The sequence below is a fragment of the Calypte anna genome, chromosome 3, assembly GCF_003957555.1.
Source record: "Calypte anna isolate BGI_N300 chromosome 3, bCalAnn1_v1.p, whole genome shotgun sequence".
In the NCBI taxonomy this organism is placed as follows: Eukaryota; Metazoa; Chordata; class Aves; order Apodiformes; family Trochilidae; genus Calypte; species Calypte anna.
The window spans coordinates 77,801,075-77,827,673 of NC_044246.1; the positions used below are offsets into that span (position 1 = coordinate 77,801,075).

Consider the following 26,599-nt stretch of genomic DNA (forward strand, 5'->3'; position numbering starts at 1 on the left):
ACTGAGTTGGTAAAGATAAAAAAGGGAAAAACCCAGCCTCTCCCAGAGCGACTACAACCTCAGCCCCAAGCAAGGCACGTCCTCAAACCAGCCCCCTACCAGGGAGCCCGAGAGACGCCCGGCCTTGCCCTGCCCGCACCGGCCGGGGAGGCCGCGGGAAGTCCCGGGACGGGCTGCGGGCCGGGGCTCCCTGTCAGACGACGCCGGGCCCGGGCTCAGTTTTCCTGCCGCCGCCACTTCTTCCTCCCCCTCCCACCGCCCTCGCCGGCGCAGCCCCCGCCCCCGGCCAGCCTCAGTAGCGCTGACGTCCCGGGCGGCCGTGGCGGGCAGGGCCGGGCCGGGCTGTATCGTGCCGGGCGGCCGGGGGCGGCGCAGAGCAGAGCAGCGCAGCAGCCGCGGCGGCAGGGCTGGCAGAGGGGCGCCGAGCGCGGCAGCAGCAGAAGCGGGAGAAGCCTCAGGTAAGGACGCGGCGCAGCAGGGCCCCGGCCCCCTCACCCTCCTCCGCTACTCTTGCGCGTCCACCTCCCGCCCGGTGCGGAGGTGCCGGCCCTCCGGCCTGCCCGCGGCGCAGTGCCTCATCGCCTCCCCGCGCCGCCGCCTCCTGCCCGGGCCCAGAGCAGCGCGGCCCGGCTGGTACGGCAGGTGCGATCGGCTCCCGGTGAGGGCTTCGGGGAGAGGACGGGGATGCAAAGGAGGGAGGAGGGCGGCTTTACGCCCGGTAGCCCTCACCTGAGACGCCTGGGTAACGAGGGCAGAGTTTTGCCGCTGCTGTCGCCGCTCAAGGTGCGTCCTGGCGCTGGCGGGGTCTGCGGGCTCGGGTAGAGCCGGTAGGTCCGGGGGAGCGACCTGTTGGTGCGGGACCGGGCCGGGCCGAACCCCTCCGCCGGGTGAGAGCTCCCTGTCAGCCCTCCTCGGGGCAGGTGTGCTGTGCGCTGTGCCCAGACCTTCCCGGTGAGGTACAAGTGCAGTCTGAAGTGATTTTAGATTTTTTTCTTCACTTCTTAAAGTCAACTGTCATGGGAATTCCTTCCCTGTGGTTTTTTTTCTCCTTCTTCCTCCCACCCCTCGTATCATCCTCTGTGAAATGCCATCCCTTCTGAGTGTCAGCTGACCCTCGCCTTGTTTCAAAAACATTTCTGTGGTCATAGGATTGTCAGTATCACAGAAAAAAAATATGTATATATATATATATATACATATTTTTCTTTACACAGTATGACCACTCGTGCAGTTGAAATACATCTTCTCTTGGACAGTGTCTCATTTAAGTACTTTTGCAGGCTGCGTTTTTGCAGCACAGTGGGGTCTGCTACCCAAAACTTAGTTCCTGTAGCTTGAATTCATTAGTGAATAGGAAAACTTAAAAAGGTTCATCCCCCTAATGGGCCATCCCTGGAATACAGCTTGCAATGCAGCATATTTATTGTTGATGTTTGCCTGATACTTGGCCCTCAGATTCCCAACTAGTAAATCCTAACGCCACCAGAGGCCTGTAAGATTGAGATAGCTAAATTAATAGACTACAGGTTGTGTAAATAGGAGGCTGTTACCTGTTACTTCATCCAGATATTGATGATTGTCAGCCCATTTATACAAAGGTAGAGGGAAGTACTATGTCATCACTTGAGTGCTGTCTCTCCTCAGGGGGGAAAGACCTTTGAGGCCATCTAATTTCTTACAGCTCATTTGGCATCACTGGGCTGCAGAGCAGCCTGTGAGCTGGGTTTATAGCTGTTGGAGTACAAAGGTTGATCAGGAGGCTCAGTCTTCCTTCTGTTGCAAATGTGACAAATTAACAGGGCAGAGATGTACTCGTGAGTTAAATGTCATCTGCATTTTTTTCTTTTGGGGACAGAGGGGAGTGATAGAGGGAAAAAAGCCTAATTGCAATAGAAATTATGAAACTTATCCTTGTGCAAATTTAAAAGTATGAGCAAGTGTCTTCTTGCAATGCTTGTTTAAATATCACAAAGCATGTTCTAATGTACAAGTTAAGGATGAGATGTATGGTTTATAAAATAACCGCAGAAGACTGAGTGTTGTTGAGGTGGGAGAGTAAACATCAAAGCACAAGTTAGAAACTTTTGTAATGTTTTTACTAACGTAGAAGTGAGGATTCAGTTTGCTGGTTTTTATAGTGGATGTGTTTTTAATGTATATAAGTTAATAAACTATTTAGTGATGGCACAGTTATGCCTTTGACTGTGAAACTATAAAGCCAGCCGTGCGGACAGAAAGGCAGTAAAATTTGCTGTGAGGTTTAATAGCTTTCTGAATTAAAACCATGTCAGCATAAGCTTGCAGCAATTATAAGTAAGCTGAACTAATTTCCCTAGCCCATGTTTCTAGCCCAGGTAGGCATTCAGGTATTATCTTCACAAAATACTGTGTCCTTCAGGATCTAGGATCACTGTGCCCCTTTCTTTTGATTCAGGGTCAATATTTTGACCCATTAACCATAGTGTTCTCATAAGCAAGGTGAAGTAGTGCTTGCACAAGGTACCTGGTGTGCAGGGGTGGAAAAGGCTTTGTGACTAATCTGATCTTTATATTCTCTTACTGTTTGGTAGTGCTGAAGTTAAGTTATGAAGAAAACTTGGAGGTTTTAAAATTTGGATGGTTTCCTGAGTGATGTGGCAAAGTGGAGTAGGGACTAACTTTTTTTTGTCACTTTCAGTAGCTAATGTGGAAATGTGAGATTAAGCTGGCAGGTTCAAAACAAACAAAAGGGGTGTGTGTTGGTTTTGTCCCAGTGTGTGGTTAGTTAAGCTTTGGAAATCCTCCCTGAAGCATGTGGATATTGAAAAAGACTCGAAAAGCAGCAGGGCAGATTAATGGAAGAAAATGCACTAAGGCTTACTTGTACAGAGTACCTCCTGTAGCTCAGAACATCACTGAAATGCAACTGGAGCCTGGGAGTATATACTGGGAAAGTACTGTTAAGGATTTACTATATTTGTTTGTGCATTTCAGACATTGACTACTGCAGGCAGCATAGTGGAGATAAGAGAGTTGCTGTCTGACCCAGTACGACTGCTTTTAGGAATATTGTTTATTCACCTGGAGAGTTTGAGAACAACTGAGCAAAAGGGAGCAGGTCTAGAGGTAGCGACTCTGAATGGTTATTCTTCTGGAGTGATTATGAGTTATTATCAAACTTGGAAGTCAGCTTAAGTGGTGCTGGGGTCACTGTGGTACTTGATGTTGTCATTGATCAACAGAATTAGTGCTGAAGGAGTCCAAGCAGGGGTTTCAGTCTCTGGTTTTGATGCTCTGTTTTGGTGGACAGGAGGTTTTTGGTATGCTCAATGCTTGCATTCAAGTACAAGTTACTGTCTTCAGGAAGGAGATCCCATAATTCATATGAATAAAGTCAGATGGGCAGCAGTACCATGGAATCAGATATGAGGGCTATGGGAGATCATGATGAGCAATGAGATGCAGTGCTGTTGAGGTTTATCACTTAACTGTTCATACTAGTGAGGCTTAAGTTAAGAAAATGTGTTCAGTTTTGGCCACAGCCCTATAAGAAAGAGAAATGCAAATGTCTCAGTTCAACAGAAACTTAGCAAGAGTTTGGAAACCATCATCTACAGAGATGACGTGTTTGGAAAGTGTGTTCTACAAAGGCTAGAAAAGCTCAGTTCCAGAAGAAAGAGGATAACAGGACAAGATGATGTTACAGTCTTAAAATTAGTGGAAGTGGTCTGTGTCCTGTCAGTGACTGTACTGAAAAAATTAAACTACTTTGTACCGAAGTTTGATGTACTTCATGAAAACTGCTATGCTTTGGAGAAAATGGGAACAAGCTCAGGTTGTGTAATCTCCTTTTTGTGACTTTAAAAAAAAGTCAAATAGGGCTTGTGTTGAGGATATATTAGACTTTCCTTCTGCTGTTTTACTCGTTCTCACAGGGGGCTGAACCTGATGATTTCTTCAGGTGCTGTCTGTATTCTGGCCTGATTTTATGTGGAAAAAGTAGTTTTAGTGCTCAAAAGAAATGCAGTTTCTTTGACAAAGACCTAGAATCATTCAGTTATTGCTGATCATCTCTTGTAACAGCTTAATTTGGTTTTAAAAGAATATTGAGGCAAACTGTTGCATTTGACAGCAAAATGTTGGGGTTTAGCAGCATAGACTGTAATACTGTAGGAAATGTTTAGGTGCAGGATCATGCTGTGATTTGAACTGAGGAAATCAGAGGGATAAAACCCATGGTATGTATCATGTGCTATAGTATATACTGTATGTGGCATCATGAACCATGTCCAGACGTTATAGCACCTTCTGTTCTGAAACAGTTTCAAAGAACTGTCAGCCTAAGAAATCAGACTTGTTAAGCAATGTGTATTTCTTTATGTACCTTCATTTTTAATCTGTTTTTTAAATTGCACATGGGCAGACAGAAATGACTTTACATTCTGTCATGGTTTAACCCCAGCCAGCAACTGAGCTCCACGCAGCCACTCTCTCACTCCCCAATCAAAAGGGAAATCAAAAGGGCAAAGTTGGGAAAACTCATGGACTGAGATAAAGACAGTTTAGTAGGCAAAGCAAATGCCATGCTCGCAAGTGAAGCAAACCAAAGAATTTGTTCACTGCTTCCCATTGGCAGGAAGGTGCTCAGTCCCATCCAGGAAAAGCAGGGCACCATTGCACCTATTGGTGATCTAAGAATCCAAATGCCATCGTGCCAGATGTCCCTGCTTCCTTCTTCTTGCCCCAGTTTTTATATAATGAGCATGACACTGTGGGGCATGGAGTATCCTTTTGGTCAGCTGGGGTCAGCTGTCCCAGTTATGTTACAGCTTCTTGTGCACCCCAAGCCTTCTCACTGGTGGGGTGAGGAGCAGAAAATGTGACTGACTCTCTGTAAGTGCTGCTCAGCAACAGCTAAGGCAGTCCTGTGTTATCAACACTGTTTGCAGCACAAATCTAAAACACAGCCCTGTGATAACTAATGTGAAGAAAATTAACTTGACAAAACCAGCACCCATTTTAACACAACATACCATCTATTTAGGTTTTTGCTTCACTGTTTCTTGGAATGACTGTAGAACATTTATAGTAAATACTGGTGACTGACCCGTTTCTGAACTATTGATGTTTCCAGGTAACAATATGGACATATAATAGCCATATAATATTATAATATGGCCATATAATAATATTCTTTATAATTATATAAAGAATGCAGAAAAAACACAGTTTTTGAGCTGAAGTCTGTGGGTGAAGCCTTTTTTTATTTATTTTTCTTGTTGCCAAAATATCAGTTTTGCAAAGCTAACTGAGGTATCAGCAGACTTCATGCACTTTTCTAAGGTTTAGTTAGGAAGAAAAAGACTGATAAATCCATGAGGTCTTTAATCTCTGGCAGAGTGATTTCTTTAAGTAATGACTGTACATAATTCATAGAATGTAATTTATTGGAAAGAGCACGCTAATTCTGTCCTTCAAGAAGCAACTATCACAGAATACCAATTTAAGAAAAATTGATTTAGTCAAAGCAAGTTTAGGGATGGGGAGGGAGGGAGGGCTGGGTGGGTTCAGCCCTGCTGCTGTGCTGCATGCTGCAGCTCGAAGGGAAAGCCTGCTGCCACCTGTGGACCCAAGAGCACAGCCTTGTGCTGGTAGTTTGGGAGCCCCTGCAGCACCCTTCTTACTTTTTCCCCAGTGAAAAGGGAGTGAGCTGCAGCCAGTTGGTGTTTGCCCTGCAGTCAGGGTGCTCTGCGGGGTGAATTGCAGCTGCTGGCAGCAGCAGGGCAGGCACAGATGCTGAGTAAGCATGGGTTGGTATCAGTGTAGCTGTGGCTACACTGCAGGGCATGCCCAGAGTTTATGTGACCCCTGGAGGAATTCTGTCAAGCCAGGAGGAGTCTTTCCTTGTCAGCTGAATGCTTCTTCTCACTCTGCAAGCTGATGGATGAAGGGTAGTTTCTGCTTGCTCCAGGGACTGAGAGATGGAGGAAGCACCCGAAGTTAGATCTCACTTTTCATATGTGCCACTGCTCAGCTCACCTGAGCTCTGAGTGGTAAAGGTGGAATGGGGCCATTCTCCAAAGTGGGATCTGGCCCTGGCAGCACTGAAGGGAGCTGTCATGAGCACTGCCAGAGATGGGGTTGACACACTGGTTTGTGTGTCTTTCAGGGTTTGGTCTGCTCACAGAAAAATCAAGAGAGAAATTCCCAGAGTCTTCAGCTGGAAGTCTGAGTGAGCCCTGGATTTGTAATTGCTCAACAAAAGACCTTTTTTAACATAAGAGGAAATTTTTCTTTGTGGTTATTTTGAGTAACATGGCTTGAACAAGCTTGCTGACTTTTGCAAAAATAGTTAGATTATTTGTTTTCTTTGTAATTAAGAAGATTCAGCTGACTGATCTGAAATTTTTTGGGAAAAAAAAAAGACGTGAGGATCTAACAAAGTCAGTGGTTCTCAAAAAATGTCTCTGATATCAGCAAGATCTCTGATCATATTGGTGGTAGCAACTTTCTGAGCTGTATCAAAGTATTTCCATGGATCCTTCAGGTTTGGTCTGAAGTCATGTAAGTATAGTAATGTTTCATATTTTGAGCAAATTGTGCCTGTGATTTTTCATGTCCAGAACTCTGTCCTTCTTATCTGCTGTTGCCGTGACACTCTGCAAGGTTTTAGTAATCTCAAGGTTCTCTCTTAGTGCCCCAGCTCCAAAGCAACCTGACTAAAAGGTGGGACTGCAAAAGCTGTGTTTCAGAAGAAGCTGCTCAGAGGAGGGCAGTGTGTCCTCCAGTCCTGTGAAGGAGACCTTGCCTGCAGTGGGGTGAGGCACCCTGAGTTCTCCTCCATGCTTCACTATTTGCTGATTTCTTCAAGCACGACCCATAACACCTGCTCTATAGTGCCAGAGGTGATAGCAATAAAAATCTTTCACAAACTTCTTCGTGATAAAAATGGCTATTTTGCAGTGTCTTCCTTTTTCTCAGGTGGGTGAGCACTCTGATCAGGCAAGCTGAACCTGCCTGCCGTGGTGCTCTGCTTGTTGGAGGGGAGGCACTGGAGAGTTTTGGGAAGAGGATGTTCTGTAGCTGCTCTGCTGGTTTGAGGTTTAATGGTGTGCAGTAACCTTCTGTGCTGTCAGTCCTGCTTATATACTGCAGAGTTTCCAGGACAGGGGTCAGGGCATTCAGGAATGAAGAATCTGACAAATATTTTTAGGAACTTCAATTTTAATGATCCTTTAAGGTTTCAGTTCTTGAGTTGCTGAGCTGTGGTAATTTCCAGCTGGTCCCCCAAAAGATGGGAATCTTTCCATGGCAGCAGCCTCCACTCTGCTCTCTTCCCAGCTGTCCTGGGCTTTTCCACACCTCAGTGTGAACTGCTGGCTCTGCAGAAACCATCAGAACCATCAACCTTGTCTTCTCCGTATCCCTGTTGCAGAGGGACATCCCGCAGTTCAGCGTTTATGCAATGGGGAAGCAGGAGCACGTAGTGGGGAGCAGAAAGGATGGGAGGCAGAAACAGTGTGGCCAAGTGTTACCCCTACTGCTCACCCTCTGTGGGCAAACTGCAGCGTTTTTTACAGTCCCTTAAACCTGTGAAACACTTCATTGCTTCTACCAAAAGGTACGCAAATGCCTCCAGTAGCTCTGTTGTGGGGAGAAATGTGGACATAAAGAGCACATGTAGGGAATTTCAAAGTCCTAGCAGTACAACCAGAAAGGATTTAAAGATCATGGACTTCAGAAGGCCCCAGATAACATGGACTTTTATTACTGTGTAAAGATAAAAACACTTGGGCTTATTACATGTTGTGGTTTTAGGGGTGGGGAGGAGTTCTTTTGTGGTTTATTTTTTTTTTCCTTAGAAAAATGTGCTTATTTTATGGGCTCCTAACAAGTTTATATTTTTGCAATGTTCTTGGATTGCTTTAAAGCTTTTGGTGTGTTCCTGCATCAAGCCTTTTTTGGCAGGTGCATGGTTACAAAAATGGTGTTCTGCAGCATGTTGTAAATCTCTGCTCTGCTACAAGCAGTGTTATTTATGTGGACACTGTAGGGACAATGCTGTTTCTCCTTCTCTCATACTTGTTGGCATGCCTTCTGATGAGTGTCCTGCCAGGCCTGTTTTCTCCTCCTCTTTTATTTATTTTTTTTCCAAAAATAGACTTACTTGCCAGCTGTGTATTCATTTGTGGGAATACATGTGCATGTTGCATCATTACTTTATTGTCCTTGTTTTCTCTTTGCTGGGATAATTTCTTGAAGACTCTAATAGATTTTTATAGATTTCAGTAATTGATCTTCTCATGGCTGTGCTTGAGAGCATTGCTTTCTAAGTTCTAAATTTCAGAGTTCTTGGGAAACAAGAGAAATGGGCTTGCCTGCCATAGTTTTATTGAATTGGAACTGTTGGAAACAAAGAATTTAACTGCAGGTGTACAGAAGAAACAAGTTTCAGAGATGGTGAGATGACCTTTTGTCTTCAGTTGCCATCCTGTTACAGTACTCTGGCATCTTAAATTAGTCATGGTCAGACACTCAATCTCAGATTATATGGACCTTGACATAGTCTTTGGTTCACTGCATTATATATTATAGTAAGTGTTTGGAGATGTTCAGGGTTTTTGAAAAAATAGTGTAACACCCTGATATTTTATTATATATATATTTTACGTGAGTATAAATTTTAAGGTTTGCTTAGGGAAAGGATGCTTTTTCAAATAGGTTTTATCTTCTGATGGTAATCTGAAACAAACTGAGGTCTTGTTTTATGTTTTGCTTTGAAGCTCTACATGCTTTCAGAGAAAGATTATTGCTTAATATCCTAGGGAGAAGAATCTTATCCATGAAGTTTCTTAGTCTGTTATCATGCTGTACAAGTCATGTCTTGCTCAAAAGGTCAACACCCACAGAACATGGTTTTTGCAGTGCAGTGGACTAAGTAGCTGCTTTTCTTGGGGCTATAAAAGTCTTTCCTATTGTAAATAAAAATGCAGTCTTTTGATGATAGGGCATCTGATGCTATGTGTATTTCTATGTTAAATGTGAAATTATAATTATATATATACACAACATCAAAGCAGCAATGGTATATGTAAATAATATGTTGATCATATACTCTTCTGGATTATTCTTTTAAAAATTAAATCCTTGCAGCCTTTCCCAATTTTTCATACATAATATGTATTCTTAAAAATATGACATCAGATTTCTTTTAACTTGGAACTGAAAGAAATTTTTTTAACAACTGTTGGAATTCAGCTTCTTTATTTCTGTAGATGCAGAGTTTTGTGTCTGTTCATGTAGTGGTGAAGTAGTCAGTCTAGCAGGGTTTTTAAGATATTAAGCTGGTTCATAGATTTTTTTTTTTAATTATTATTTTTTTTTAAATTGTCCTTCACAGCTTCTCTTGTAAACTCTTCTGTCCTGGATCAGTTTCTGAGCTCTGTAAAAGGAGAATTGTTTTTCATCCCTTTAAAAAGATGTAGTCCTGTTATTTCCTGATGTTGTTAATTATTATTTTTTAGAGAAAAATTGGAATCTATGTGAGTAGTAAGCATTGACTGCTTAGATGGAAATTGAAATGTGTATGTTTTCAAATGTTTTCAAATTTAAGATGAGTTGTTCTCCGTATTAATCCTGGTTTCTTTATGAATCCCTGTGGGAGGGAAGAGGGTGGACAAAGGCTACTTTATGCTGCTGGCGTGTTTGCTGAGTGACTCTGCTGCTTTAGCCCTAGGGAGGAGGTGGAAGCAGGGGAGAGGGAAGCAGGGAGAGCAGTAGTTTGAGGTGAGCTCCTTCTTAACACGTGGAGGCTGAAGGATGATGCCACAGCAGGAAAGGCTGGGGAGATGAGAGGACCAAAGGGACCTCAGCAGACTCAAAAGGGAACGCTTGAAGACTGTAGTGGAAGAAAAATGCTGGTTTGAGTGCTTGAAGGCAAAACATGTTAGCATCAGGGGTTGCCCTTCTTGCCATGCCTGGGCTGGATTTCAGAGCTATTGTCTCCTTCTCAACTGGAAGATGCTGCCTGATTCCTATACGTGCCCAGGCACTGATCCCAGGTGTGCCTGCCAAAGGTGTAAGGAGGCCACGAGGCCTTGCAGTTTGGGGTATTTCACCCCAAGACAGGTAGAGGTTTTGGAGTAGCATCTGAAGGTGTGCTGAGGTGTGGTTAGTTGTAATTAATGAAAGCTAATCGACTCATGTTTTCCTAGTACTCGGTGTGTTCTCTCTAGCAGCTTCACTTGTTTCCCTCCATCATCCTGTTGGAAATGACCAAGGAGTTTTGAGAGGGTTCAAATAAGGCAGGAGCCTTCTCAAAAGGATCTGTTACTTCCCCCGCTGTACATACTTTATGGAAAAATTTGGACAGGCAAGATATAGCTGTGCATGAGCCTCCTGTGGGGTTTTTTTGTTTAATTTGACCAACTCTTCCAGTTTAAATTTGTGGCCTCACTTTGCGATGAACATCTCTTAGGCAGCCAAACCCACAGAATTCTAATGAGCAGTCTGGCAATGAGGTAAGCACATCTGTGTAATAAATACAGGATTTTTTTCAAGTATCTAATAATACTTTTTTCAGGCCTTTGCTTAAGAAAAAACTGTGTAACTATCATACACCTGAAGATACAAGAGAGCCAAGTTGAACAGAAAATAGCCACATCTGCAAGGAAAACAGTTTTATGTTGCGAGGAATTATTGGCCTAGTGTTGTTAGCAAGCATTTAAACAAAGTTTGGTGGTTGGTGTTTGCTGTTTATTTTTGAAGCTTATGTCTTAGCAGTCTTGAAGTTACTGACTTTGAAAAAGATGAGTGTTTTAATTTTTTCTGCCACAATGTTGCTTCCCTTAAGCATCTCCTGGAAGTGTTTGGACTACGCTGAACTTTTAATATAAGCTACAAGCTTGTACTAGTACCTAGGGAAGTTAGAAAAACTAAAGCACATTCTCAATTACTGTATTTCTGTCAAGATCTTCACATATAATTCAATACTAACAAGAAGAAAATGTGGGAGGAAAATGAAGAGTTCTTTTAAAGGTCTTCCTGTAGCTGAGAGAGAATTTTCCACTGTGTGGGTACCGGGGCACTCATCCAATGGCCCCCACCCAGGTGGGAGGAGAATGTCTTGGTGTGGAGCTTTGGTGCTTCAGGTATAGTCATACATGGGCTGCAGACCTGGGTTTCTTGATAGCTGATACCCCTCTTTACACTGCTGGATGTAATGGCAGTCAAATTTTGACCCAGATGCATGTGATAGTCTTCATTTCGACTTCGCCAGAGCGTAAAATGTAATGAACACCCCAGTATATGTTGTTAGCATGTCACCTGAATTGGCTTCCTGGGTTGCATTGTGTCTTGCTCATTGTTCATCTGCCTGAATCAGTCTGGCACCCGGGCTCCAGTGGAGGTGTGGTTTGGATCCTTGGTGCTTCAAGCACAGGTATTTGTGGGTGGTTTCCTGAGGCTGCTCTGAATCAGACATCAGCTGCCGCCCTTAAAGAAACCCTGTCTAATTTATAACCCTGTCTAAATTATAATACAGGGTTATAATATGGGTGTCCCAGGACACCTGCCTTGCTTTTTTTTTTTTCCTTTTTTATTTTTTTTTCGCCCCTTCTACATTGCTGCTTCCAGGATATCCTGCCTTTTGTGTTTCACAACTGGCTGGAAATGAGAAGGATTTGCATGGCGTCAGGCGTCCAAATGAGCACACAGCTTCACATGCTCTTTGTGGACTGTGTATACCAAGAAAGGTTGCAAATGGAGTTTGTACAACAGAGCAAGTAAAACTGGCTGCATCAGTACAGTTTTCTGAGGAGGAAAGAGATGCTGGTTTTTGTTTTAGTTGGCAGCCAGACTTATACTCTAGTAAAAATGGTAGTGGGAAGACACAGGGCAGAGCATCTGGTAGAACCAAAATTTAAGGATTAGAAAGAGTTATAATCAAAATCCGTATTTTTCTCTACTCTGCTTTCCCTGTTTTGGTGATGAGCAGTGTCATACTGGTAAGCTCTGGGCTGGGGTGTGCTGTAATTACTTGGAAGCTGTCAACCTACAATTAACCCTGCTCATTAGCCTGAGGTTGGGAGAGTGACGTGGAGGAACGCTCCTCACTGCACACTTTGCTCATGTGTGCCCAGCACAGCCTGGCAAGCTCTGCACAAGAATGTGCTTGCTCCCCATGCCAAGCAGCAGGAAGAAGTGTTTTTTGTTGTTACAGGCTATTGTGGGTTGCTGTTCTGCTGCTTTGGGCTCCTTTAGCTACTAACATTGGTCCTTGCACTGGATCTTCTACTGGGTTAGCAGAAGCACTTTGTCACCATGCCAAGAGCACCCTAGAAAGCCCCATAACTTTTGCCACCCATAATGCACGTGGATTCACTAGATGATGCCTAGACCAAAGCTACCATCTGTGGGAAGTGGCAGTGTGGGTTATACTGCTGTATTGAGATCAAGATGTGCTTTACAATCTAATTTTAATTGCAGCTTAATGTGTAAGGGGAAGGCAGTTTTGATTAGAAGAGCTTGAGAATGGGAGTAAGTACTAGACGTACAAACTTCATAATGCCTACACCTCCCATGCAGGGTGGCATAGGTAGAAGCAGCCAAGTGATGTAGGGAAAGCAAAACCTGAAACAGTGGCTGCCAAGCTGTGGATGTGCTGGACAGAGGAGGCTGAGAAGATGTGGCTCACCTTCCAGGTTTGCTTTCTCTTCAGAAAGCAAAAATGTATTTTGAGGCTGGGAGAAGAGATAAACTATGGGATACCTAGAAAAAGGGGGGAAGCCAAGGCTGAAGAACATGAAAATCGTGTGCTACAGTCAAAGCCTTTTTTTCTGTTGCACTTCTTCAACAGAAAGGCAGGCCTGGCAGAAAACTAGTCCTCCCTGCCCTTATGTTTTTCAGTATAAAAATAGTTCAAGATACCTAGAGCAGTAAGGACTTGCAGGATGGCTGCTGTAGTTGTTAGAGCACTTCCTGGGTGGCTCAGGAATGGTCTCTGAAGCCACACCTGGTGTATTAGTGTTTCCTGTGCCATTATTACAGCACCCACTCTGTATGTGTTTCAAGAATGATGCCAAAAGCTTCTGTAGCAGAGGAGGAGGAGGATCATCACACAGCACAGTTGAATTACAGCATCCAGTAAAACTTGAATGAGTTTTATAGAGCAGCAGCTGCAAAACTTCCTTGATTTTTGAAGTATACTTCCACTTCTCTGTTGTGTGTTTATACTTTTATACTTGAGCATCAGTAAATATTGTCATGTTTTAAAAAAATATAAAACTTATTATATCTTAAAAGCCCAGACCAGGTGCGGATATTTTTCTTTTAACAAGATGAGATCGTAACACTGGGAGGTTAGCAAGCGTGGCTCTCCTTTTTCTGTGAAGGGTGTATAGGAAATTACTATTGCTGATTGTGCAGGTATTTGAGAAGGCATTTGATTAATTTCATATTTTCCTTGCTGTTCCCAAGTTATTCGGTTTATTCAAGTCTGCCAGAATAAACCTTTATAGCTAGCACGTTCTTTTTACTACTTGGACAAGTAAAGCAGAAACTCTGGAAGTTGTGAATTTCCTTTTACCTGAGCATTGATACCGAAATGCAATATCACCTTGATGATTAGTATTATTAATTTTCTTTCTGTGTAGGAAGAAAGAAATACCATCTGTTTTTGGGAGATATTGTGGCAAAAATATACTCTAGTTTTATAGTTCAGTCTTTTAAACTAGAGTCAAGTGCTTCTTTTAAACATCCTCTATTTATTAATAGACATAATAAGATAATTCTTCGGACAGAGTGTCCTTCAGTAAAAGGAAATGTGCATGCCTGTAATTGAAGACAGGTATGCTGGTGAGGAGGGTGGAACATGAGCCATAGTGAAGAGAGGTGGAGTCTCCATGAACATGGTGTGACAGGGGTACTGATTCACCTCCTGATTCATTTTGCAAAATGGGTCTGTGGGTTGGTTGTGGGTTTTTTTGGTTTTTTTGTTTCAGTTTGTTTTAGTTCAGTGGGTTGTGAATTGGGTCAGCTGGGCTACTTTTTAAGTATCAAGAATGATTGTGTTCAAAAAGAGTAACATGAGTTCTTCCCTCAAGTCGTCATAAAGGTCTCTGGGAGGTGACTGAAGCCTGTGTGTTTATTGCTTTGTCTGTGTCAGCACCAAAGGAAGGAATGGGGCTTCTCTGGGTTCCTGAGGAAGTGCCTGACTTGCATTAACCCTCTGAGCTCTTAACTGTAGTCAGATTTATCTCTGTTCTACACATAACTGTTTCTTATACACTGTTTTTTTGTATTTTTCTATGGTGACCTTAAAAGATCTCTAATCATATGGTGCTGTAAGACAACTATACTTACAAGCTTTTAGTTCTACTTCCCACAAATATTTCAAAACCCAAAAACTCTTCCCTAAAGGAGATTTTTACTCCAGAGAGGAAATACGAGGCATGTATTAGGACCTTAGTATTAACCCCTCTGTTCTTCCAAGAGGGTACTCAATGGTGTGATCCATCATAAAAGCATATTTGAAATATTTCTATCCACAAAGAGGAATGTTCGTTGGACATATCTAACTTTGATGTGGAATTACCTGACCACCATATGATCCTGCGGTACTCAAATTGTGAATGACTTTACAAAAAAGCTATGTGGACCATGTGCCTCTGCAATGAAGAATATATTTGCTGGACTATAGGAAGTGCTGAAGACCTCCAGCCTAGAGTCCCTAATGGAGTGCTTGAGTGAATATGAGTTGTAGACGAGAACTCCAGAAAACTGAAGAGGATGCTTTGTAAAGCCCTGAACAAAGGAGTCATCGGGTTGTCTTCCTGTGGATCTACTGATGAGAAATTTCACATGATCCCACAATCTTTCCTTCAATAGCAGCAAAGTCTCTGCTGCATCTTTGATATATGTTTGATATTTTTCATCTTTTAATAATATGTTAGTTTTTCATGAAAAAATGAGGGACTGTTTTGTGGTTTACTGTTTGGCAGTCAGCAGGGAGGGTCTTTTCTTGTCATCACAAATGCATGAATTGTTTTTATCATCTGGATATTGCATGTGACTTTTTGAACTCTCTGCTTTTGGTTGACATTGCTGACATTTCTGAGTATCTGAAATATCTACAAATGCTGAAAATGGCCTGGAATCATCTCTCAAATGTGTCTAGCAGAAGGCACTAGCACTTATCTTGGGCTGTGTCTGTATATGTACTGAAAATAAATAAAAAAGGCAGTTGCTTTGCAGACTGGTTGTGATGTTTTGCAAACCAGACTGAGAAATACTGAACTAGGAAGAAAAAAAAAATCACGTCCTGATTTAAAATCTGTGTTACTGATTAAAAGTAATTCTAGAAAAGATTTTTGAAGTCACCAACAGTCTTTGTATTTGGAATAGTGCCCCTTTCGAGTCTGTGTGGCCTCTGTTTCTAGTGAATATGTATTGGAGCTTTTATCTGCTAGATTGAAGAATTCTGTAGGGTTTGTTTTTTTTTTCAGGTAAATATTGTGTATATTTAACCCATAATTGCAGGTTTGTTTGAAACTTAATGGAATCTATGTGTGGCTGGTACTGAGCCTATAGAGGGAAGTTGTAAAGATGTACAGGAAGAAAATTTTTTGTCTTGACCTTGGGAAAACTGGAGTAAGCATCTTCTATGTTAGGAATTTGTAATAATCCTAATTACTAGTTATTTTTAGATTAGTAATATTTTTTTAGTGGGAAGGTTTTTTTAAACTATTCAGTTAGGTTGGGCTAGAATAGGAGGAAGGCTTTAAAGATGCAGCTTTTTTAAAGATGTGCTTAAAGATATCAGAAAGTGTTTGAATAAATAAAAATAAGTAAGAAGATTCAGGTATCATTGAAGCATGCTTAAGAACTATATCATGCTATCCTCTTCTCTCATTGATTAGCTAGATAATAGGTTTAAATGCACCAGAGAGCAAAAGCAGTGGATTTTATAGAAATTGATCTAAGTTTGTTTTTTCCTTTTGTGTCACCTAGCTGAATCCTAATGGTATATAGGTTGTTTCATTAAACTGCGTTGGGTTCATTCCTTGGGAATGATGTTGAGAAGATGAAAAATTCTTTCATTAATTCCTTCTATTTAAGTTCAGTGCATTTCTGCTCCAGCTGTACCTGGTTCTTCTTTTGCATTTAAACTATTGAACTACCTTTCTTGATGGTCTCCCTGTGGAGTGTATCGACTATACTTTCTATGTGCAGATGTGTAGCTGATACATAGTTCTATTTTAGCAGCTAAGTTTCTGTCATTAGCCCCAATAACAATTTAGTCTTTTTGATACAGACCCCCTAATATTTCTCCTGGGCCCCTGGAATCTGTTGGAAATTTCACATCTCTAGGGTTTTTTGGAATATTAGCTTTTCTTAATACCCTTTTGGAGGCTGTCAAATCAGCAGTTAAAATATACCTGTTCTAGAAGAGCCTTATTTAAATCCTAAAAGTAATAGTGAGTGAAGCGTTACACAGTGAGTTAGAGGGCTGAATTGTCCTGGCAGGGAGGTTTTGCTTGGTTTATTCAGTGAAGGTGTCTGAGGTTGGTTGTAAAGAGTATGCTGATTTGTATTGGTGAACTTTATAAAGTTCTGTGTGTGTGCCTTGCACACGCTCCTCAGGGATATTTTTATTGATGTCTTTCAGTGTGTTTCTGAAACAGCTTTGAATTATATTTTATATATTGCCCCAAAAGGAAAGAAAGTTAACCTTTTATGAAGTTTGAAGAGGAGCAGAGATTTAGGTACATGATTATATCTGCACAATTGCAAATGTTAGCTGTGCTTTTGGCTTAAAGCCCTAACTCAAAGCTCTCCTGTCTGACAAGCAGCAGGAAGATTAATCTCCTCTGGAGGGAGGAGGAATCCACCCCCAAGTTTCAGACAAAACACAATGATTAAAGTTATTTGTAGGTTGAGTAAGTGCAAGCCTTTGTTTGGGAGAGCTGAACAGGGTTATGTTGAAACATGCAGGAACAGGACTTAAGCACATTCCTGTTGCTGCTGCTTCCAGGTTTCCAAGCTGCAGCATCATCTGATTGGAAGCCTGTGATAAATTACTAGCTGAGTGTAGAAGTGATATTTTACTTGGAGATCTGTTCCTTGATCAGACAACACTATCTTTGGGTGTCCTCCTGTAGCTGGGGTGAGGGTTGCTTGCCAGAGTGCAGTGGGGTAGGGAGAGGAGGAGTATTTTTGCCAGAGGAGGGATAGGGAGAGGTGCCTGGTGGTGGCTTAAAGACTGGTGGCTGCTGGATCATCTTGGGACACTTCAGAGGGAACTGAAGATAATTTTAATGATACTTTCTGTTTAGGAAGCAAGATCACTACAGTTGTATAAAGCCTGAAAGGAAAAACTCGTGATGTTTGAGCTCTGCTTTTTAAAAGACGCATGCATTTTAAGTATTGAACTTTGGAGGTCTAAGGGAAAATGTGTTGTAGTGGGAGTTGTGCATTGTTGGGGATCGAAGAAGGAGTATAACAGCTTATGTTATTTAAAAGAAAAAGTTATGAGAAGTTCTCTTCCTATTGTCTTAAGACCTTTCTTGCTGTTTAAGTAATATTATATGGCCAGTAGATATCTATGACATGATAATGAATGCACAGGATATAAAACTTCGATTAAAATGGTGGTGAAGTGTGGATAAAAAAGGAGAAAAATGTCCTAAATTTGCCTGTGACTATTTTAAAGCAACAGTGGCTATTTCTGTCTTCTCCTATGCCAGGAGCCATCAACAGCCAGATGAAGAATGTAGAAGTGTGCCTCCCTTAGTGTTTTAATTTGTCTCAGGAGTTTGCTCTTGTGAATCTCCCGCTTGTCTACACTTTAGCTCCAGCCACCAAAATGGATCCTTTTGGGATGAAACCTAAGTGAAAGATTCTCCTTAGAAAAACACTTGATATTCTCCCGCTGTGAGTTCGTATTCAGTCCTGGGGCCCAGACTAGAGCCATTTGGTACTGAATAGATTTAGTAAAAACCTCAGAATGCCTCTAGTATGGTGCTAGCCTCTCAGCACTTCTGTTTTACCATGCAAATTTGTTCCTATTTTACTGTTACTTGCTAACATAGATGTATCCACTGAGTTCAAAACTTGTTTTTCAAATTGATGTCACCACAAGTAGTGGCTTGAAAAAATTTGTGTAAATAATGCACCCTTCACTTCTGAAATTTGTCCTTTTATTGAGATGATGGATGTTATTAAAATCTCTGCATTTAGTAAAAAAACACACAGACCGTCCCAGACCCTCCCCCACCAAATTGGAAGTATCTAAAATTGGTCATACAGGGTTTCTATATGACTTCTCTGGCCTTGTTCTAAAATGTGTGCAGTTTAATTTAAAATATTGTAGGAAGGGCTGTAAAGCAACAAAATTTACTAGAGATGTCATTTAGAGTTGAAAGTAATACCAGTGTTTTAATTTTTCATTTTGTTCCTGAGGTGAACATTCATGTAGTATGATCTTAGCCCTACTGCAATGTTGAATTCTGAGATAATTGTTAAAGGAATGAAAATTAAATGGAAACTAAATATTCATGTGATTGAAAGTGGGGAAGGGAAGAGTGGTTGTGATGAGTTTCCTGACTTCTGGAACTGTGCCCTTTGTATAAAATATTTCACATAGTCTGAAATGAAGCCTCAAGTGCCATAGGTAACTGCTCTGATCTTCAACATGCTGAGTCCAGTTAGGAAATAGCAGTGGCAACATGACAGTACTCATCCTCCCAGAAATTTTGATCCAGATGTAATTGCTCAGGAAGTTTTGAATTTAAAAACACCTAAGCTACATTTTGTGGCTGAATTTACAACCTGACTAAAAGCTTCTCTTGACTCCACTTTTGGCCTCCTTGCCAAAATAAATAGGCTATTCTTAGCATGTGACCATGGTGGTTTGTCCTCTGCATGAGTTTCTGTACAAAATTTGTAATTACACTGAAGTCTTGGTCATGGTAGCCGTGCTTCTGCATGTGTTGTTTTCATATAAAGATTTATTGAGGCCACGTGTGCCTGTGGTTGTGCTTTAGTACAATTCCTGGCCTCAGGGATGACCAGCTGGCTCATGAAGAGTCAGTGTGTCCACTCTATCACCTGCAGCAGAGACTTCCTACTGAAAGCCTTAAAGCTACCCTAGATTTCTTCTGGAAGATAGATTTGGCCAAGCCTGGTCTCTTCTATAGGTTTTGTAACATATGGACAGCAAATTATTAATGATTCCTGTGGCAATGCTGGTTGATAACTTTTAAAAGTCACTGTTGACTTAAATGGAATCTTCCTACCAGGGATACACTTGGACGCAGCATTCCTGTTAAATTAATGAATAACACTTTGTGTGTAGTGGGGGTGGTGAGCAGTATTCAGATGATATATTTGGGGTTTAAAATTAGTCAGTTATATACAACTGAAATTTGATCTCAGTCTTCTGCCTTTGATCTTCTAACCTTTTTCTTAACAAGAAGTCAGCGTGATGTTCCTGAGATGGATTTCTTACAACTTGTGGTCTGTAGAAGTATGAAGCTGTGGGAGCTGCATCAGTTACTTGCTGACCCAGCAGTAAGAAAAGCAGCCTGACAGGAGTACATTGGTCTTAGGCTGTGGCAAAATCTTAGCAAAGATTAGCTTTGGTCCAGAGTCCGTGTTCTGCTTGGCCTCGTACTGAGGTTTAGGGAAACCCAGGACTTTCTCAAACCTTGCAGAGAGTTAGTGTCCTACCAAAAATGAGAGTTGAGCTGTGGTCAGGATGTGGCTAATGTGTAAGTTGTCATGGTTTGCAGTTTTCCCTGCTGCTGAGATCCTGTTGGTGCTAATGGTAGGTTTTTCTACTGTTGCTGTTCAGATGCCTGGCCTTTCCAGCACTTTGCCTTCCATGAAAATACAAACTCTTCTGGAACAGTGCAAGAATTAAAGGTTATTTTAGACTCACAGAATGGTTTGTGTTGAAAGGCACCTTTAAAGATCATCTAGGTCAACTGCTCTGCCATGAGCAGATCTCCCACTAGATCAGAGTGTTCCAAGTACCACCCAACCCTGACCTTGAACATTAACAGGGATGGGACATCCACAGCTTCTTTGGGCAACCAGTTCCACCAGGGTGTCTCAACATAAGAAATTACCTCCCTTACATCCATTTTAAATCTGCCCTCCTTCAGTTTACAACTGTTACCCCTTGCTGTGTCAGTAGAGGCTCTGGTTAGAAGTCTCTTTGCATCTTTCTTATATGTGCCCTTTATTTATTGAAAGGCTGCTACCAGGTCTCCCTGAACCCTTCTTTTCACTGGGATGAACGACCACAAATCCCTCTGCCTTTCTGCATTTGTTCCAGCCTTATTTTTTGTGTATTTTCAGTGCATTTTATTAAAGCATATGTTCCATGTCAGTCTTTGAGATTGCAATTGTGTAGATGATTTTTTTGCAATTACTGTTTCTTGCTGAGATTACTATTTGTACATTCTTGCTTAATAAGGGGCCCATTATACTTAACTCCACAAGAAACCCGATGGATTTACTGGCAAAACATACTCTGTGTCAGTTTCTCTGGGTAGCTCTGAATAGGCTTTTTTGGTCCTTTCTAGTTGATAACTGTCTTAAATGGCTGTCACACTTGTATACTAAGAGAAAGCTTTCAGCCTCATCCCTCGAATTTTCTTTAGACTAGAATGAACAGATTTGGGCAGGAATCTTTCTTTTTTTAGTTCCCCATTTCTGAAGAGGAAGTTTCTCCAGAGTTCCTCACAATCTGTAGAAGATTGTATTTCAGCCTGTCACCTAGAAATTACAGCTGTACTTTTTGTAGGAAGTACAAGCTGATATGAAAAGATGAAAAAGTAGGTAGCACCTAATAATGTAAGCATTTTTAGGAGCTGATTCTGTCTCTGAAAGAATTAGGGCTCTTGTGCAAAGGGGGTTGACAGTAAACAGTTCTTGGATTGTGCCTGTTAATCTACAGATGCTGATTGCCATTAGCTTCTAGTATTTTTCCTTTAAAAAGTAGACAAGTCAAAGTTTGTGCTTTTTCAGAACCTCTTATTTACTTGCTATTTGTTATTCTGGTACAAGGACGGAAAGCACAATTCTCTTTTTACCAGTTCAACCTCTCTGCTGTGGCCTGAGGTCAAGCATCTGAGGTTTCCTCCAACAACCTTTGATGCTGCCATCTGCAATGCTTCGTTTATTTGATTTGAATTGGATCCTGGCTGAGTGTATATTCTTATTTTTCTAAAATATGGGTTCCATTTTCGCTTTGATATGTACCAGGAAGTGGCGTTTGGCAATGTTTTCTTACGGTTGGACTTCAAAAACAAATTATCATGCAAATTTGTCTCTCTGTTATTTATAGACATCTATGTCTTTATCAAATTGATAAAACTCAGTGGCTTTTTTGCTTATCTTTGTATTGACTTACTTTCTGCAGTGAGGGAGTTATATAGCTAAAGTTCAAAACTTGACAAGACAAATGAGTTCAGGGAAGTATCCAGACTTCTGTGTTTGTTGGTCAGCCCTGGAGTACTTCCAAAGCATTCACAAGTGCAGCTGGGGAGAACAAACTTAGTGAGAGGCTTAAGGTTATGATTCAGCTCTTGAGTTTTCACTGTTGGAATTGCAGAGTTGCCCGAACTTCAGGGGCTGAGCTTTACTCATCAAAAAGGACAAATTATATGGTATCATCACCAGTTACTGTAGGTTTTCTTAAGTATTTTTCTGAAAAAAATAGTTGTTAGATACGAGTTCTTGAATTATGGATAAGTTACCAGAAATTCAAAAGCACTCAAAAGGTTCCTTTTAAATTATTATTTTATTTTAATCTTTATTTTTTCTTAAATTGGTGCATACAAATATGCCTCTGATTTACTTGTGAGGGGCTGAACTTTGCTGGGTTTATGTATTCATGTGAGTTAATCTAGGTGAGTCTGCCTCAGTCTCTTTCTGAATTGGCTTGGCAAAAACTGATGTAAAGTACAAAATATGCTGACTTTAACTGTATGAGCCCCACCTGGTCTCACCAAGATATGCCTTTAGGAAATTACAGAGGTTTAAAATTCTGGGATCCCAATTACTTCTTGTAATGTGCAGCATTTCAGATGATGCAAGCTAGTGATCAGATATTTTTGTATCAAACCTGTATTTATGATAAGTGATAGCATTTCCTTTAAGTACCTCAAGGAAGGACTTTTTTTTTTTTTCATATATATATTTTTTTCCCATTTCTTTCATTCGTGTTATCTGATTTTCTACTTTTTGTGCTGGAGATGTGCTTGTTTTTGGCCAACCTGAGGCTGATTGGAAGCTTTTGTTTTATTATACAGAGCTCAAGAAGAAACAGAAATACTTAGAAAACTGCATAGCCTTAATAGAGAATAAACATTTCAGTTCTTGCATTAGGTCACCTGAAGATGAGCAATAGCTTGGCAGCAGGGTGCATTGGGTGGGGTACCAGGGCACTCCAGTTTAACAGTAGGAGAATATCAGATGGTGAAGATGGATGTTTGGGGAAGGCTGGGAAATGACATTACTGGAAGAGAATTTAAACTTCATGAGCTCTGAGATAGCTGTCCTCAGCCTTCGAGAAGTATTTGTTCTTTCTGATGTTTACACCTGGAAAACATGGTACAAGAGGGTGTAAACAAAGACACCACTGAAGTGCTAGCTGAAGGGGTTTGAAGTTACCTCAGTGAAGCTGCTCCTTCAGTATGATGTGCGCTGGCCTGCTTAAACACTACTACCAGTGGTCACAAAGTGTGGTCTCCCAACTGTAGGGATAGTTTACTCCAAGGTGCACCTCATTAGCTTGAACTGCTCCAGCTAGATCAGTAAGAGATCACGTCTGTCTGCTTCATACTTTATCATGAGGCGGCTGAAGGTGCCTTTGATTTTGCTTTGATGCCTTTATCTGTTTGCAGACTTCTGCCTTGTAGTTCCTTTCTTCCCCTCTCACTGCCCACTGGTTTCACTAGGACTGGCTTGCATAGCCTCAAAGCATTCAGTTGATTTGAACAAACTCTTTCAAGCTCTGTTTTCTAGCCACTTTGGTTTTCTTGTTTTTCTGTTCCTCTGTTCTGTTTAGTAAGGCTTCTGAAGTGGTGTCCAGGCCGTAACTGAGAAGTTCTTTTTTTAAGTTCAGCTTTTTAAAAAAATTATTTTCTTTTTATTTTTTTGGTCTTGCTGAAATTTGGGATTGTGCTTTGCTGCTTTCCCCCTTTCAGCTTGTTGCTTGTCAAAAAGTGCTTATGCAGATTCCCTTGGCATATTTACTCATTGGTTATAACCAGCAAGAATTTTGTTAAATTGACTAGAGATGGGTTTCTGCAACTAAGATCTGCTTCAACCTATCTTTCATGATACTGAGAGATGCCTTATTAATTTTGTTTTCATTTTCTGAACTGTTAGTGCAGTAGAATGCTATGGCATAAGTCACATCTCAACAGATACAGTCAGTACTTGCTGTGAGAAGCTCTGGAGTGCATGGTGCACATCAGGTGCCACAAAGGCCTGCTGTGCCCATCAGGTGTGCTGAGGGATGCATTTCCAAAATGCCCAGTTGGGCAGAGTCCACTGGGAACTCAGTAACTTGCTCCAGCAGCCCCTGTTGTTGGCAGAAGGGGAAACTTGCCATCAAGGTTTCTGGAGCTAGCAGGTTTGTTTAGGCTTAATAAAAGCAAGATGTTGCGTTTTACAGAATCACAGAATTGTCATGATCGGAAAGAACCTCTAAGCTTACCATGTCCAACCATTTTTTGGTATATTTGGAATTTTTGAAGCTGGAGCTACGCCTAACGTTTTTATAATTTCATATAAAATTATGGCTTTTTCTTTGGCAGGTTTGAGCAAATGCTTCCATACTACAGGTTGCAGAAAGCTAAGTCTTTTGGCACTTAGAACACATGGAACCTGCTTGTTCCCTTCAATTTATTTGTTTAGGCTTATAGAAATTAGCTTTTTTTTTTTTTTTTTTTTAACTCTTCATATATGCCTTGTTCCTTCTTCGTGGAAGTATGTCATGTCAAGGAAAATCAGTCATGATTTAATATGAGCCAATATCAATCTGCCAGTTAATATAAAATGTATGCTGCTCTCTTCCTTTGCTATGTCTCATTTTACCTTTCATCTTTTCTACTCCTTGCTGTCTTCTCACATGATACAGTGCATGAGGGTGTTAGCTGCTTCTCCTCTGCTGGTATGCAACAAGCAATCTTTTTCTGTCTCCAGTCCCTCTTTTGGCCTCGTTTCTTCCCATACCCTCAGAGTTGATGCGCTTGTAGCCCAAACCCTCCTTTCTCTGGATTTCTTGGAGTTTCACTGTAACCTCCAGTGGCAGATTTCCTTGGCCATTCAGTATTTATTTTTGTTTCTTGTGCAGTACGGAGGCTCTTGGCACTTGGCAAACAATAGCCAGAAGACATCTGGCCTTTTAGAAAACTTTTGTGTTAAAGTACGCAATATGTCAGATAAGCTTCCTATGATAGGTACTTTTTTAGGATCAAATCTTTGTTATGTGAAAGGTTCATATAATTACAAAAGTGATAGTTGATTAAACATGATGAGCATGAAGCAATGGTATTTCAAGACTGAAGGAGCTTGTGTCTGTCACACCTCATTTTCAGAATGGTGAAAAATACGGAACATTCATTTCCTGTGAAGGAAATTTCTTATCATTAATTGAGTTAACAAATTGATTCCTTTTAGGAAGTTATTTGGATGCAACATACATTTAAATATTTGCAGGCCAAATAGTTCTGTGTGTTTTCAAAACATGAACCTGTTGCAGCAAGTCCAGAGCAGAGACACAAGGATGGTCAGAGGGTGGGAGCACCTCTCCTACAAGGACAGGATGGCAGCTGGGATTGTTCAGTCTGGGAAAGAAAAGACTCCAAAGATATCTTTCAGAAGCCTTCTAGAACCTGAAGGAGACCTACAAGAAAGCCAGGGAGGGACTTTTTCAAGCTGAAACAGAAGATTTAGATTAGATATTAGGAATAAATTATTTCCTGTGAGAGTGGTGAGGCACTGAACAGGCTGTGCAGAGAAGTTGTGGGTGTCCCATCCCTGTAGTGCTCAAGGTCAGGTTGGATGGGGCCTTGAGCAACCTGATCTAATCAGAAGTGTCCCTGCCCATGCAGTGTGGTTGGAACTAGATGATCTTTAAGGTCCTTTCCAACTCAAACCATTCTATGGTTCTTAAGTAGACCATGTCCTGCCCTACATCAGTATTTCTCAAGTTGTCCAGGCAGGGAAGAGGCAGGATCAGGGAGCAAAACCAGGATCATAGCTGGGGTGAATTGGCTTGAGTAATGATTAAGACACAGGGGAAGGTGAGATGGTTTAGAAAAAACTGTGCAATTATTTCACTAATCCTGTTCCTACCACACCTATGCTTCTGGTGCTTAAATTTTTTTTTCCAGGAGCGTGGATGTTGAAGGCAAAGGTGTTTGAGAAATTATCTGGAGCGCTACAGGCTTGTTTAACCAAAGTTCAGAACCCTTTTTTCGTAATCAGGAATTGCCATATTTACTCTGGAGAAAAGAAAACAAGGTTTCTTCCCTGCTTTAAGCAGGTGTAATTGGCTCATTGTTTCAAAAAACATTCCCAGTAGTAAACACAACATCGGAGTTGGTATTTCCCATGTGAGTGCTAAACATAAAGCGAATACAAATAAAAGAGTAATTCACACAGAAATACCACAGAAATAAGTTTCTAGCTGCTCACTATTGAAAACCTGTTCATACATGCAAATATACAAGAAATAGAGCATGCCAGGAAGATAATTTAATCAACTGCTGTGCTCAAATTGTCTCTAGCAGTCAGAGCATGTAACTTTAAAGAAGATTTTATGTAGTAATTCTCAGATGTGTGAGTTATTGCTCTTTGGTTTACTTTCATACATCTACAAAATGGTTTGGCAAATAACATGATAGCATTATTTTCAAGGCAAATTGTTTCTGTGGATACCTTTGTGCTGTGCTGTATCCTAGCCCATTTTTTTTATTTCCTGGGCTGGCAGAAGTCTCTGCTTAACGCAACATACTGATGCCATTATACACAGGTATGAAAAATCTGCAGTTTGGTATGGCTAAATTGGAGTGTGTTAGTGCATAGAAGTTTTATACTAAATCAGAAAAGTCAATAAGAAATAAAAATTGGGTTTAATATTCAGTTAACTATGCAGTTATGACTGCATTGCATTTAGCTGGCAAAAAAGATATAGACCTCTGCAGTATATCTGCAATTCCTTTGAAAGATTATGGCACCTGCAATGGGGTGCTGAATGCTGCCTAAGCTTTGATTTGTCAAATTCTGTTGGAGTTTCAGTTAAAAATAGTGAACTAGGATTGAAAAAATAACAACTGACAGTAAGCTACCATTGGATCAATGCTTTGCTCTATCTTATCTGTCCAGTATGTTTACAGGACCTTTCTCAAAGCATTCTCATGTATCTGATGTGATCTGAAGAATTTTGAGCATCTTTTCAGTTGTATGGTGTTTTTAGTATAAATTAACCAATGTAATTCCACTTTTACTGTGATAATCTGCTACTGTACCTATTCTCAACAGTCTGTTTTTCTTGGTTTTATTTGAACTAATGAGATACAGTCAATTGTTTAATGAAGTT

At 41.1% G+C, this 26,599-nt stretch overlaps 1 protein-coding gene across 1 annotated transcript in view; it reads left to right on the forward strand.

Annotated features, from left to right (window-relative positions):
• Positions 1-397: 397 nt before the first annotated feature.
• Positions 398-26,599, forward strand: part of MYO6 (myosin VI) — a 109,014-nt gene continuing 82,812 nt past the window's right edge. Inside the window, exon 1 of the mRNA XM_030447088.1 lies at positions 398-458. The gene's annotated coding sequence lies outside the window, so the exon portion shown is untranslated. The remainder of the gene's footprint in view (positions 459-26,599) is intronic.